Genomic DNA, 14209 nt, shown 5'->3' with positions numbered 1-14209 from the left:
CTCAGCAATGGATGCTCTGCAGTGAATGGGTGCCGTCAGAATGAGAGTCCAAACAGCTGATAAAAACATCACAATAATCCACAAGTAATCCACACCACTCCAGTCCATCAGTTAATGTCTTGAGAAGTGAAACGCTGCAAGTTTAAGACATTTTAACTTTAAACTCCAAACCATTGCTTCCAGCCAAAATACAAGTCCATAAACCAATAGTGTGGATTATGGAGTCGTATTTTAGCCTGAAGCAACGGTTTGCAGTTAAAAAACATCTTAATGCTGGATTTGTTTCAGCTTTTGTCTTCTCCAGATGTTAACTGATAGACTGGAGTGGTGTGGATTACTTGTGGATTATTGTGATGTTTTTATCAGCTGTTTGGACTCTCATTCTGACGGCACCCATTCACTGCAGAGGATCCATTGCTGAGCAAGTGATGGAATGATACATTTCTCCAAATCTGATGAAGAAACAAACTCATCTACATCTTAAATTGCCTGTGAAAAAGGTTTATAATAATAATAATAATAATGTTGACTAAACAGTTGTCACGTGTATGTTCCCGTTTAGTTCCTGTTTGTCCTTTTTTGGTCACGTTTCCGGTTCCTGTCCTCGTTGTGTTAATCTGTATCCAGCTGTGTTTGATTAATTATCTCATTTTCCCCTTGCATTTAAACCCTGTGTTTCCCTGAGTCTGAGTCCGCTGTTATATGTCATCCTTGAGTTCCTGTATTTACCCCTTGCTTGTTGGATTATAAATCTATGTTGAAGTATTCTCCTGCATCTCCTCGTTCCTCCCATAGAGATCGTGACAATTGTGTAAACATTTCCTAAAACAGTCCATGAGCTCCTGACTTTGGCTGTCATTGGCTGGCGGGATTCTGTTAAAAATCTCCATCAAATGTCACACAGAAGGGGGCATCCACAAGCCCTTGATCAGATTAAAGCCATCTGTTGTTTGTTTTAAATATATCGTTTTAATGTTAGTAATAGAACTGATTCATTTAGCTCAATATTTGAATCTTGTCAGATTTGTGGGAGATTAAATCGTCTCAGCTGTCACGCGCAGGAGTGCAAATGTTTGTCCTTTATTGATGGAAGTAGAGCTGACACTGGAGCCAGTGACTCCTTGTGTAATGTCACCGAGTCCTTTCAGAGGAAAAAGCAATTAACATTTTAAATGGCAAACCGCATTAAAACCAAAAAGCAATTAATGTTTTAAACAACGGCGACCGGGTGGCCTGAAATGGCACCTGCCTGTTCTTCTTAACGGAGGCAGTCGTGCTGGGAGTCAAAGCCCCTTGTTGTTGTGTAGTTGAAAGTGATTTTTGTTCCTGTCCTGAGGCATTAAGAGACCGGCGAGAATAAACAGGGTTTAAATCAAAGGCATTTAAGATCTGCAGCACGATATGATTGAAGAAGGGGATCACTGAATGTTACCTTTTCCTCAACCAATGAGAGCTCATCACTCTTTATTAACTCTACAGTGCGTCAATACTGTACATTACAAAATGGGTGATTAAAAATACAAGTAAAAAAAAAAATCTGATATGAATTTACTCACCCTCAGACCATCCCAGATGTAGAAATGTTTAATTTTTCATCGCATCAGATTTGGAGAAATGTAGCATTCCATCACTTGCTCAGCAGTGGATGCTCTGCAGTGAATGGGTGCCGTCAGAATGAGAGTCCAAAAAGCTGATAAAAACATCACAATGATCCACACCACTCCAGTCCATCAGTTAAAATCTTTTGATGCCAAAACCTGCGTGCTTGTAAGAAACAAATCGATCATTAAGGCATTTTAACATCAAACCATTGCTGCAAACTGCTGCTAAAATATGAGTCCAATATGAGTTTTACGCTTCCTCCAGTAAAAGAAAAAAAAAAAGTCTCATCTGAATCGGGAAAGAAAACTGCACAGATCAAGCACAGTCCAAAACAGCTCTAAACAAATATGTGGATGGCAACAGGAGATGAACTTTTTCACTGGATTATGGACTCATATTTTGCTTTGAAGTTAATAACGTCTTAATAACGGATTTGTTTCTTACAAACACGCAGCTTTAGTCTTCTCCAGATGTTAACTGATGGACTGGAGTGGTGTGGATTACTTGTGAATTATTGTGATGTTTTTATCAACTGTTTGGACTCTCATTCTGACGGCACCCATTCACTCTCTGTACAACAGTAAAATGGCGTTAGCAGTGAAGTGACAGTGCTTTGACTTTTGTCTCCTTTTGTGTTTCAGAGAAAAATCAAATAGAGAAGCAACATGAGGGTAAGTACATGACTTTCTTTTTTTATGGTGAACTGCTCCTTAGGCAGCAGTAAATGACAGCAGGATTTGAGCTGTAAGAAACCCCAGCCACTCCAAACATCGTGTTAATCTGTGAATAAGCCCCACTGGGTTTTGTTAGCCGTGTCTCTGGTCTCTGGAGGGCTTGTGTGAGTGGGGTGCAGCGTTTTCCCAACGAGAATGGGGCTTTCCCTCGGGTCGTCCCATACAGTTATATTCTGTCTCCTTCTAAAAGCTGAAGAATTCATCAAAGGCTTCCCGCAGCACAGTCGTTTAGATCCCACTGTGGGGAATTGTTTTTGAGCTCTTTCTGAAGAGGAAATACTCGCCTCTTTCCCAAGAATGGAGGAGAGCAACTGGGAACCCGTGGGGCTTAACATGACTAGATGGGGTTTTTGATGGGGATGGGTTAAATTAAGATGGATTCGGGACATTAGGCCGTGAGGAAAATTTGTTCAGAGGTGGAGCAAATTATGAAAACATTATTCGTCATATTGCAAAGAACTTTCACTTTACTTTGTTCTTATGCTCCATTCACACACTGTTGCATATTTAATTCAGGCAACTATCTAGTCATTTTGTTGTTTTGCATGTTTATACGTGCATGCATATAAGTTTGTTTAGCAAGTTCAATGAAATATTAAGTCAAGAAATGGATGTTAAAAATCAAATAAAAATGTGTTTGTTTGTTTTCTTATTTGTTTTGTTTGTTTGTTTATTTAATACCATTTGTATTTGTTTTCATATTAATTGACTTGTTTTTTGGTATTTTTATTTTATATATTTTTCTATTATTTTTATTTATTTTCAATTTAGTTGGGATATTTTTATATTTATTTGCTTGTCATGTTAAATTAATTTATTCACATTTATTTTAATTATTTATTTAAACGGCTCAGCTGTGAACGAGACGAGACAGTGGCGAAATGACTGCAGCTAATCAAATAACAACAAAAGGGCAACGAGTCAGGGCAAAGTCCCGTTAAACTGTGAGAGGAGCATTAAAAGTTTTTAGTGCACTATCAAGGTGTCCTAAAGAGACCTGAGCCCTGATTGCGTCTGTTATTGATGTACCAGCAGGTGTCAGCAAAGCAAATGCAAAGTAGGACACAATGTGCGCCGCCCCAGCAGCTGAATAATTCATCCGGAGCACCATTATTAGTCAGCGGAGATCCGCGGGGAAGGAGGTGCAATTGATTATCCTGCTGCTTATAAACCGGTTAACTATGTGAATGCAGTGTGTTTTGGATTACAGCGGTTAAGCGGTGTAGTGTGAATAAACAACAGAGAGTTAGATCAAGCATTTCAACCCTCCAGACACTCTCACTCACTGCTGTTTTGTCCCGGCTCATTCTTTATCTCTCCATTCCTCCTCGTTTCCATCGGATATTTAGCTGCTCTGAATCTCTCCGGCCTTTATAGGCGAGATAGTACTGGTATTATTACAGATATAATTCAGCTCTTATTAGAATTCTTTATTGTTCTCAGTGCCTGAGTCCAAAACTGTATGCATGTTGTACAATTTAAAGGGATAGTTCACCCAAAAAAGAAAATTCTGTCACTCTTATGGAGCTGATTGATTAGGGAAAATCATGTTTGTTTGTTTGTTTTCTAGTAAATTTTACAAGGAACCACAAAGAATAGGCAAGTAACACATTGAATGAAAGTGCCCCTATTATGGATTTTTGAAAATTACCTTTCATGCAGTGTGAATACAGCTCTGCAAAGAGAGCTGTGAGAGAAAACACCCTGCAAAGTTTTAAATCTGAAAGTGCACCGTGTATAAAGTTATTGTCTCTCAAAAGAAAGAGTCGACTCTGAATCATTTAAACGAGTTGTTTTTAAAACTAATTCCAAGCGGTTTCATGTTGACGTCAACATGAAACATTAGCATATTGCCCGCCCACTTGTTGCGCGCGCAGACCTGGGAAAACTTGATTTTCGCTTTGGTCTGAATGAAAATGCAAATTCCTTCTTTGTCACTAGGTGCCACTTTTTTGGAGCGTTAAAAATAGCCATTTCCCCGGTAACGCTGTACACAAAGCAGCACTGCGCTCACAAACGCTGCTTTAAATGAAATCGACCAATCGGACCAATCATGGCAGATTAGCGTCACGCAAAGGAGGGGTTTGGAAAAATGTATCTTTGAGCTAATCGTTTGGGAGTCATTGAGCAAATAAGGTAAAAATAAATACACATTATAAGAAAAAGAAAGTGTTTTTTGACCTTGCATGCATGTCAACCTGTTGTTGGGGACTCCCAAAACCAAAATATGAACCTTTCATAACCCATAATAGGGGCACTTTAAACATGCATTTTTGAAGTAGAAAGCCTGAAATCATAAACTTGCAAAACAAAATGCAAACTTTGAAAACAGGTTTTAGAATACAAGTTTTTGAAAACGATACTGATATCGTTTTCTGTGTAAACTTCAAAAATGCAAATTTGTGAAAACGGTGACATGTCTCTTTTGCCCGCTTTTGACCACTTTCCTATGGGCGGATGTATGCATGGACTTTTTCTGATCTTTTGATCTAATAATGCTAAATAAGATCGCGCTATTTACATATTTCTGTCAGGACCACTATTGTCAAAGATGATTGACAATTAGCATACAGTTTGGATTGGCAGTATGGTTCTGTTCTGGGCAAGAATAACCCCCCAGAGTAAACAGAACAGAACTAACATAAATGTATTGCAGATATTGTTAAAGTTCAGTCATTTTATGTACACATTTTAGAATTAGTCTGATTCAAGGAGAATCAGAAGGCTGAATCCCGACTGACAGAGGAGGAGTTGGGGATGGAGGAGGGTAATTAACTATTGAGCAATGCGAAAACTGCTGATAATACTGAGGGACCTTATATATGAATGCTTAGATAGGTGTCGTATTCCCATAGGTAGATGGGGATCAGCTGAAGGTCAGCTGATGCGAGCTTGACTAACGTGACCTGCCAGAGCTAACGCTACGCTTGATGAACGTGAAAGGAAACAACAGAAAACGATAAAGAGAGCAGCAGCTTTCGTTTCTGCTCTGATAGCCGCAAAACACACCATATGCTGAGGGTTTGTGTTAGAATCAGGCAGTGTTGGGGAAAGTTACTTTTAAAAGTAATGCATTACAATACTCTATAAAAAAGTAGCTAATTGCATTACTTGGCTACTTTTTATGGAAAGTAATGCATTGTTACTTTTGCGTTACTTTTTGTCACCTGGGCTGGGCTTGCATATTTCTTTTTAAAACAAAAAAAAAAGTTATATTTTTGGCAGCTGTAGAGGCCCTTTCACACAAAAAGTGAAATTAATAAGCCTCAGACTGAAGGAAGTGCCTCTGCACCTCACTCTCAATTGGGGACAGGATAGCTGTCTGTGAATAAATGGGGAAACAAAGCAAATTGTGTTACTTATTTGAAAAATTAACTTGGATAGCTCATTGTAAATTTAAAAGTAGTGTGTTACTTGAAAAAAGTAATCTGATTACATAAGTTGCGTTACTTGTAATGCGTTACCCCCAACACTGGAATCAGGACTGGTAATATTGTGCTTTTTACATTTTTTTTCGCCTTCAAACCAATCTTACGATTTCAGATGGCAAAATTTAAATCACGTCTTGCTAGTGGATTTCACAACATGTCCCGTTATGTTCAAGGCGGTCTTTAGCGGCTGTTCAAATGCATTCAACCACACAAGTGTTTGCACATGAATGTTTTGACAATTTTGACGTCTGTAGGCAAAAAACTTCTCAATTTTTACTACTTTGTTGATGTGTAAACTAACCCTAAAGTTAGTCAGTTTTTATTTTCAGTAGTTATTTTCATTTTTTTTCATTATTTGATTAACATTAAAGACAGGTCTACATTTACCTAAGACACAACAGACTGCTATTATATGCTGCTTCAAAATGACGTGAAAAAAAAAACACCTTAAATGCATCATGGTCCCATTTAACTCATGTACTATATTCCAAATCTTCAGAAGTTATATGATAGTTTTCTGTGAAGAATAAACTGAAAATCTTCTCCTCTGGCACTTCAAGTTGATCACAGAGTCAGTGAGTTGAACTTGAGAACCAGATTCATGGATGAATCATTCATACAGTGAACTAGATCAATTGATTCACTGAACAGACCCAAAAGAACCATTTGTTTACAATTCGGACATTGCTTCTTCTCTCATAAACGCATCAAGGAGCTCTAGCTCGTATATCTGTATTTTCAGAAAATGAATTAAATTTGGTTCTGCTCCTCACACGATCACGTGGCTTCAGAAAACTTGCTGCATGAGTCATATGGACTAGTTTTATGAGTCATCTGCACAATTTTTATGGTACTTTTTAGTTATTTTAGAGCTTGACAGCATTCATCCCCATTCACGTTTATTAAATGGAAAAATCTGCAGGAATATTCCTCAATAATAATACTTTTGTGCTTCACAAAAGAAAGAAAATCAAATCGATTTGAAAAAAAGAGTAACTAATGACAGAAGTTTTATTAATGGCAGAACTATTCCATTATATATACTAAGTGCAACATTTTTAATCTATGTTCTTTTTAACAATAATAAATCTGTAGAATGTAATTTATATAAAGTCTACATGCTTGATAAGCCATTATATTGCCTGGAGCCAGCAGTAAATGCTCGTACTCAGCTGTATCGCACACATCACGATGAACAGTTACCTAATGCAGATTACAGGACAAGGGTCAAGGAATAATGAATTTACGGTATATCAGCTTGTTTTAGTTTCATTAATCTTTCACAACAACCGGAGTCATTCTGGCATTCTGTCAGAAGCATAGTCAAATTTAAAACAGGTGTTTAGGAGAAATAAAGCATTCCCAGAGGCTCTAGAGTTACATTTTCCGCACACATTTCTCATCCTCTATCTCTAAGCCTTGCCTATCTTGCCTAGAGCATTTCTCATCCCACAAACAGCCTCCGTATTGATCTCTGAAGCAGCCGCGATGAGCCGCTATCAGTCTGCCAAATCTTATCACAGCCTCTGCTGTAGAAGAGGCACAAATGAAATTACGCCTATGTAAATGATCCAGCATAAAGGCGATATGAAACGCTCAGGTTATTCTCCCATTCTAGTTGGTAATATGGCAAGCCATTTTAACATTTAATCCTTAAAATGTACAAGCATCTATTTTTATGCTACTTATTTCTTAACTACTAGTATTCCATTAGGTGCTTATTCATTAGTTACTAGTATCTTTATAAAAGCTACTACTACCTGTTCATTAGATACTAGTACATATTCATTAGATACTAGTTCTTACTTAATAGATGCTTGTATTTGTAATTAGATTCTAGTACCTATTAAATAGATGCTAGTACTTATCCATTAGATACTAGTACTTATTTCAATAGTGACTATTCCAGATTGTTACTAAATAAAAAAATATATATATCATTTAGATATCAGCTATTCAGTTTTGACTAGTATGTATTCCAGTAGTGACAAGTACAATTTTTAAATTTATACTAGTAGTTATTCATTAGGTACTAGTATTTATTTTTTTAGATACTTGTACTTATTCATTAGATACAAGTAGCTATCAGACAGATACTAGTATTTATTCATTAGATACTAGTTCTTATTATTAGACACTAGTACTTATTCATTAAGTACTAGTACTTAAGTCGTGGCCTAATGGTTAGAGAGTTGGACTCGTAACCTAAAGGTTGCGGGTTCGAGTCTCGTACCGGCAGGGATTGTAGGTGGGGGGAGTGAATGTACAGCGCTCTCTCCCACCTTCAATACCACGACTGAGGTGCACTTGAGCAAGGCACCGAACCCCCCAACTGCTCCCCGGGCGCCGCAGCATAAATGGCTGCCCACTGCTCCGTGTGTGTGTTCACGGTGTGTGTGTGTTCACTGCTGTGTGTGTGCACTTTGGATGAGTAAATGCAGAGCACTAATTCCGAGTATGGGTCACCATACTTAGCCACATGTCACGTCACCTCACAATTAGATACTCATACCTATTAAATAGATACTATTACTTATTCATTACATACTAGTGCTTATTGATAAGCTACTAGTACTTACTCGGGAGGTACTAGTACACATTTAATAGATACTAGTACTTATTGTTAGATAATAGTACTTATTATTAGATACTAGTGCTTATTTCAATAGCGACTAGTAACTATTCTATTGTTGCTAGTAACAATTTCCAAAATTGTTTTTTTTTTAATTCAGATATCAACTATTTAGTTTTGACTAGTATGTATTACAGTAGTGACTAGTAAATTTTTTATATATACTAATAATTATTCAGTAGGTACTAGTACTCATTACATATTAGTACTTATTGATTAGCTACTAGTATTTACTCAGTAGGTACTAGTACATTTATTAGATACTAGTACTTATTGTTAGAAAATAGTACATATTATTAAATACTAGTACTTATTTTTAATCGTGACTACTAACTATTCTGTTGTTACTAGCAACAATTTTAAAATTGTGTTTTTTTTCCATTCCGATATCAACTATTCAGTTTCGACTAGTATGTATTCCATTAGTAACTAGTCAATATTTTTATATACTAATTATCTATTTGGTAGGTACTTGTACTTATTTTTTAGATACTAGTACCTATTATTAGATGCTAGCACTAATCATTAGATACTTGTACTTATTCATTAGATACTAGTAGCTATTAAATAGATACTATGATTTATTTATTACATACTAGCATTTATTCATTACCTACTACTATTCACTCAGTAGGTACTAGTACACTTTTTATTATTTGGATAATAGTACTTATTCAAAATGTTAAGAATTTTAGCAGCACTTTATTTTACAGTCCTGTTCTGCATGTACATACTATGAACTTATTGTATTACTTATATAAGTCAGTATTAGGTACTAAACATGAACCTATACTTAACCTTAACCCATACTTGACCTTATACTACTCAGTACTTTCTTATAAGTGCACTGAAATTGCATGTAAGTGCACGTAATGTAAAATAAAGTGCAACTAGAAATTTTATTTTACTAGTATGATTGGCCATTCTGAATAACCATAACATGAGAAAAAAATCAGTTGTGAGTAGTAAGATTTATAATTGTTACAAGAACCAATTACAAAATAAACTAGTATAAAATAAATAAACTTAATACTTAACGAATAACAACTTGTATCTGTTAAATTGCTGTAGTATTAAATGAAAAGTAGAATTTAATAAATAAGTAGTATTGAATACTTACTAATAATATTTTAAACGATGCTAGCCACTTCTGGAATAAATACTAGTCAGAACTAAATAGTTTATATCTGAATGACAGATCCCCATAGAATTCAATGGCAAACATTTGAAATGTGTAGTAACAAGAGAATATTTACTAGTCTACTGAAATAAGTATTAGTATCTAATAAATAAGTACTAGTATCTTTAAAAACGCACTAGTAGCTAAAGAATAAGCATTAGTACAGTACCTAATGGAATAGATAAGAGTAGTTAAAAAATAAGTATGAAAATAGATACTAGTATGTTTTAAGGAATAAATATTAAAACGCCTTGCCATATCAGGAAATAATTTGAACCTAGTCTTGCATAAGAAAACCTTTTGTCTTGAAGTCTTATTCACATTTTTCTGGCCAAAAATCACAGATTTAGACAGGTAGAGATGGTCTAACTGATATATAAAGTGTGCAGCTGCAGTTTGTGTTGTTTAGAGGCATGTGTATATGAATTACAATATTACTATTATTGAAATATTAATTTAACTAATAATGACTTGGCCTTTCTCGACCACAAGACGTTTGCACAAGAAACTGAATACATGAATAACCGTAGCTCATCTGATGCTTTACACCTGTTCCTGAGTAAATATATGAGAGCAGACAATCTGGAGATATGAAGTCAATATTACATAACAGATGGCATCATGCAGATGATGAGTGGAGCACGGAACTGTTGTTGAGGAACACAGCTGCTGGCATTGAAAAATCAATCAAACTGGGCTGTGGAATAGCATACTAACATATTACTTTTACCATTTCTGCAGTAGATCATATTAAAGCTGTGTGCAGCATGCAAATTTTCTGTATGCATAAGATACTCTGACATTTATCAAAATGTGCAGAAGACACCCAGAATGCAATTCACTTAACCTTTTGTTTCCAGAGAGATGAATAAAGCCGAATAAAAAAAAAAAGCTGCATTTTTTTATATCAGCATTTGATGCAGGTTTTATGAAGGTAAATTTAAGACTTTTTAAGATTTAAAATACAACTTCAAACAGATCTCTATGACTTTTTATTCATTTTACCAGGGAAGTAAATTTTTCAGAGATTTTCATAATCAAGTTATGAACAATCAATTAATTGATTAATCATTAACATACATTCATACATACAGATAATTTAAATTCTTAACACATTTTGACTGCAATGTAAATTATTTTACAGAATTTTACAGAAATGAATGAATACCTGTACTTGTAGTTTCCTGTATTTCTAGATTGTAATTCAAGAGCATTTTACTAGATTAATGTTTGGTATTTTTAAAGTTATAGAGTATGTACAAAATACAGATGGCACTCTTTTTTAACGGCATTTTTAACATTATTAATCATTTACATCCCTAATGCATACCATTTAACTTTTTAGAAATCATAGTATATAGTGCACTGAATTGAAGTAGTAAGCTGCTGTACTGTAGTATTGCAAGGAATTGCAAGAAACGCAAGTGCTGTTCTGTGCATGTCAGGTTTTAAAACAAAAAGTGAAGCAAACAATATTTTAAATTTTTTCTCATACATAATACTTTTAATGGACAGCTCGTAAGTCCTGATTAGCCAAACGGTCAGACATTCAACTGTGATCAGATCGATTAACCCTGACTTATTAACCCTAATGTCACTTGACATTGTTTCTGAAATGCTGGCAACTTATCATTGTTTTGGTGTGTGATTGCGCCTCTTGTTTGTTTACATGCTTTGAAGGCAAAAGTGGAGAATTTTAAGTCAAGTATTGAATATATTTAATGAATTCTTTGATGTCAAAATATCAAAACATGTCCAGTAGGTTTGCAGAGGACACAGAGAGCTCGTCCGGATCGGATTCGTGTTGGGTGGGCTGAAGAGGTGATGATGTCTTTATTGATATTGTTGCGGTTGGTTTAGTAAAGATCTAACGCTGTCCTTGTTATTCCACTGCCACGCTGTGACCTGAAGTACATTCGCAGATCGATACATCACATCAGCAAGTCCAGGCTTGTGAAAGAGGTCACTTGACATGTTAATGCGATTGCAATCTGGTACGAGAGTCGTTTTCTGAGGAGGATGCTAATTTCTCAAAGTGAGTGCGCTGTGACCTTTCGGTCATGCTGTAGGAGAAATATACTTTAAAATGAGGCGATTAAAAAATCTTACTTCTGTTGTCTTGTTCGAGAACATGCAGTTCTAAACTCAAAAACTGCATTTCGCAATCAAATTATGCCAGAGCATCGATTTTTCTCATCTCATATCTCATGCAGTTCATCATCGATGGATCGTGGGGCGTCTGAAGCGCGGAGGCTCCGATGAGCTGGTTTGACCTGGACCTCCTATTCAGATCACCTAATTAATATTCATTAGGCCTGCAAATCAACCAAATTTCAGAAACTTCCCTGGCTAAAAGTTTTGATTTTGTTAATAAACTGTACAAAATAAAGTGAGTTTATGCTTAAAGCAAGAACAAATATCCATCAATAAATGTGTTTTAATCATAAACTCACTTCATTTTGATGAATTTCTCAGAAGATACTTTTTGTATCAAATCAACCAAATTTTAGAAATATCCCTGGCTAAAACTAGATTTTTCAGTGTCATAACATCAATCACCTTATTTTAGGGTTTTTGCAGATCTTAAAGTGTCTTAATTTGCCCTTTGCCCTTAAAATGATGGCATTAAAAAAAAATAAAAAAACATTTATATCTTCCTCAGTATTTTTTTGTTTTCCAATACAAACATCTAAACATCCTTAGATCATGATACATTGTACTTGAGATGCAAATTGAACATAATTATAGTCTTTTTTTTTTTTTTTTGAGAAACAGAATAAAAAAAATAACTGAGTTTTTGCTTAAAGCAACAAAGATCTGTCAATATATGTGGTTTAATCATAAACTCATGTTTGAATTTCTCATAAGACTCATTCTGTCAAATCAACCAGATTTCAAAAACTTCCCTGGCAAAAATGTTTGGTTTTGTTAATATTTTTTTCTGAAGAAAGACAAACTTAAATGGTGAATATACATACATGACATTTAATATTTTGGCTTTCATCACTGAGAAATGAAAATGACTTTATAAAGATGGCAGCATCTTGATGTTATTTTTACACAGAGATTGGTAGGTCTATTAGTAAAATCTGTTGACTTTAGTAATAAGGTTTGTGCTACAGCCATATCTCTCTCTCTCTATATATATGTATATCTCAGGGTGATATGGCTGTGATATGCCACAGCCATATCACCCTGCAGCCCAAGCTAAGCAGCGTTGAGCCTGGTCAGTACCTGGATGGGAGACCTCCTGGGAAAACTAGGTTGCTGTTGGAAGAGGTGTTAGTGAGGCCAGCAGGGGGTGCTCACCCTGTGGTCTGTGTGGGTCCTAATGCCCCAGTGTAGTGACGGGGACACTATACTGTCAAAAAGCACCGTCCTTCAGATGAGACGTTAAACCGAGGTCCTGACTCTCTGTGGTCATTAAAAATCCCATAGCACTTCTCGTAAAGAGTAGGGCTGTAACTCCGGTGTCCTGGCCAAATTGCCCCCCTGGCCCTTGTCAATCATGGCCTCCTAATAATCCCCATCCACTTGATTGGCTCTATGACTCTCTCTCCTCTCCACCTGTAGCTGGTGTGTGGTGAGCGCACTGGTGCCGTTGTACTGTGGCTGCCGTCGCATCATCCAGGTGGATGCTGCACACTGGTGGTGGATGAGGAGATACCCCCTGACAATGGGTTGAGGAGAGGCCCCCCCCACATGATTGTAAAGCGCTTTGGGTGTACAACAATACCTGGTGGTGGTTGAGGAGAGACCCCCCACATGATTGTAAAGCGCTTTGGGTGTACAGCAATACACAATAAAGCGCTATACAAATACATCATTCATTCATATCTTTTTTCTGCTCTGTTCACATCTGTATCAAAAAGATTAATATTTTCAGTAGCACATTATTGGCATAAATATGCATAGACCTACATTCAATTTCCTCAATAATTTGTGTGAATAATTATTCTGTTTGCTAATTTCAGGTGCACAAATGCGTTTCAACTGTGTTCTTGTGTCGTGCCATCCAGTTCCCTTCAGGTAAAAAAAAAACCTCTTTGGTTTGTCATGCAGCCAATTATTGTAAATTATGAATAGCTTGTAGCTTGAAAAGCTTGGAAATCAAAGTTGCTACCCTCTGGTTTGTTTGGGCATGAAATATCTTGCGCTTCATAAACTGAACCTCATGTTTTTTGTCCTTGAGCCTTTGTATGAAATGTTTTTCCCTCTGTACTGCAAACATCAGTCCTATATATGATTTAAATTGGTTTAAGAGATACAGGTATAGCTGTGTAGAGGCTGCATGGCTTGTCTAATATTTGGGATTGTAAATACTTTATCAAAGGATGCTCAAGAGCGATTGTTGACTTACAATCTATTAATGTGGTGAAACATTTCAAGGACAGCACCTGTTATTTTCTGCCAAAAAGCTCTGATGTATCTTTTATTACTTGAAGAAATTGTTGAAAGAGTTGGTACATCTTCATTTTCTGTTTCATAAGACCGCTCTAAAAGTTTTCAGACATTGGTCGTGAGCTGAAAAGGACGAAAACAAATCATTAAATCGTAATCAAAGTACTTCATAACACTTGAGCTTATATATATATATATATATATATAGTAAATAATAAGGGTTGTATAA

The 14209-nt window shown here is 36.0% G+C and overlaps 1 long non-coding RNA gene across 1 annotated transcript; it reads right to left on the bottom strand.

The window, feature by feature from the left end:
* Positions 1 to 215: 215 nt before the first annotated feature.
* LOC107688269 (uncharacterized) lies at positions 216 to 2064 on the bottom strand. The gene is made up of 3 exons (XR_001634216.1): positions 2032 to 2064; positions 478 to 479; positions 216 to 273 (listed from the first exon to the last, which is right to left on the bottom strand). It is a non-coding gene; the product is annotated as an uncharacterized LOC107688269 (long non-coding RNA).
* Between the last annotated feature and the right edge of the window lie 12145 nt (positions 2065 to 14209).

This window comes from Sinocyclocheilus anshuiensis, unplaced genomic scaffold, assembly GCF_001515605.1.
Source record: "Sinocyclocheilus anshuiensis isolate Anshui unplaced genomic scaffold, SAMN03320099.WGS_v1.1 scaffold1162, whole genome shotgun sequence".
In the NCBI taxonomy this organism is placed as follows: Eukaryota; Metazoa; Chordata; class Actinopteri; order Cypriniformes; family Cyprinidae; genus Sinocyclocheilus; species Sinocyclocheilus anshuiensis.
The sequence above is the reverse complement of the archived record's forward strand: the minus strand, read 5'-3'. Positions and strand labels throughout refer to the sequence as shown.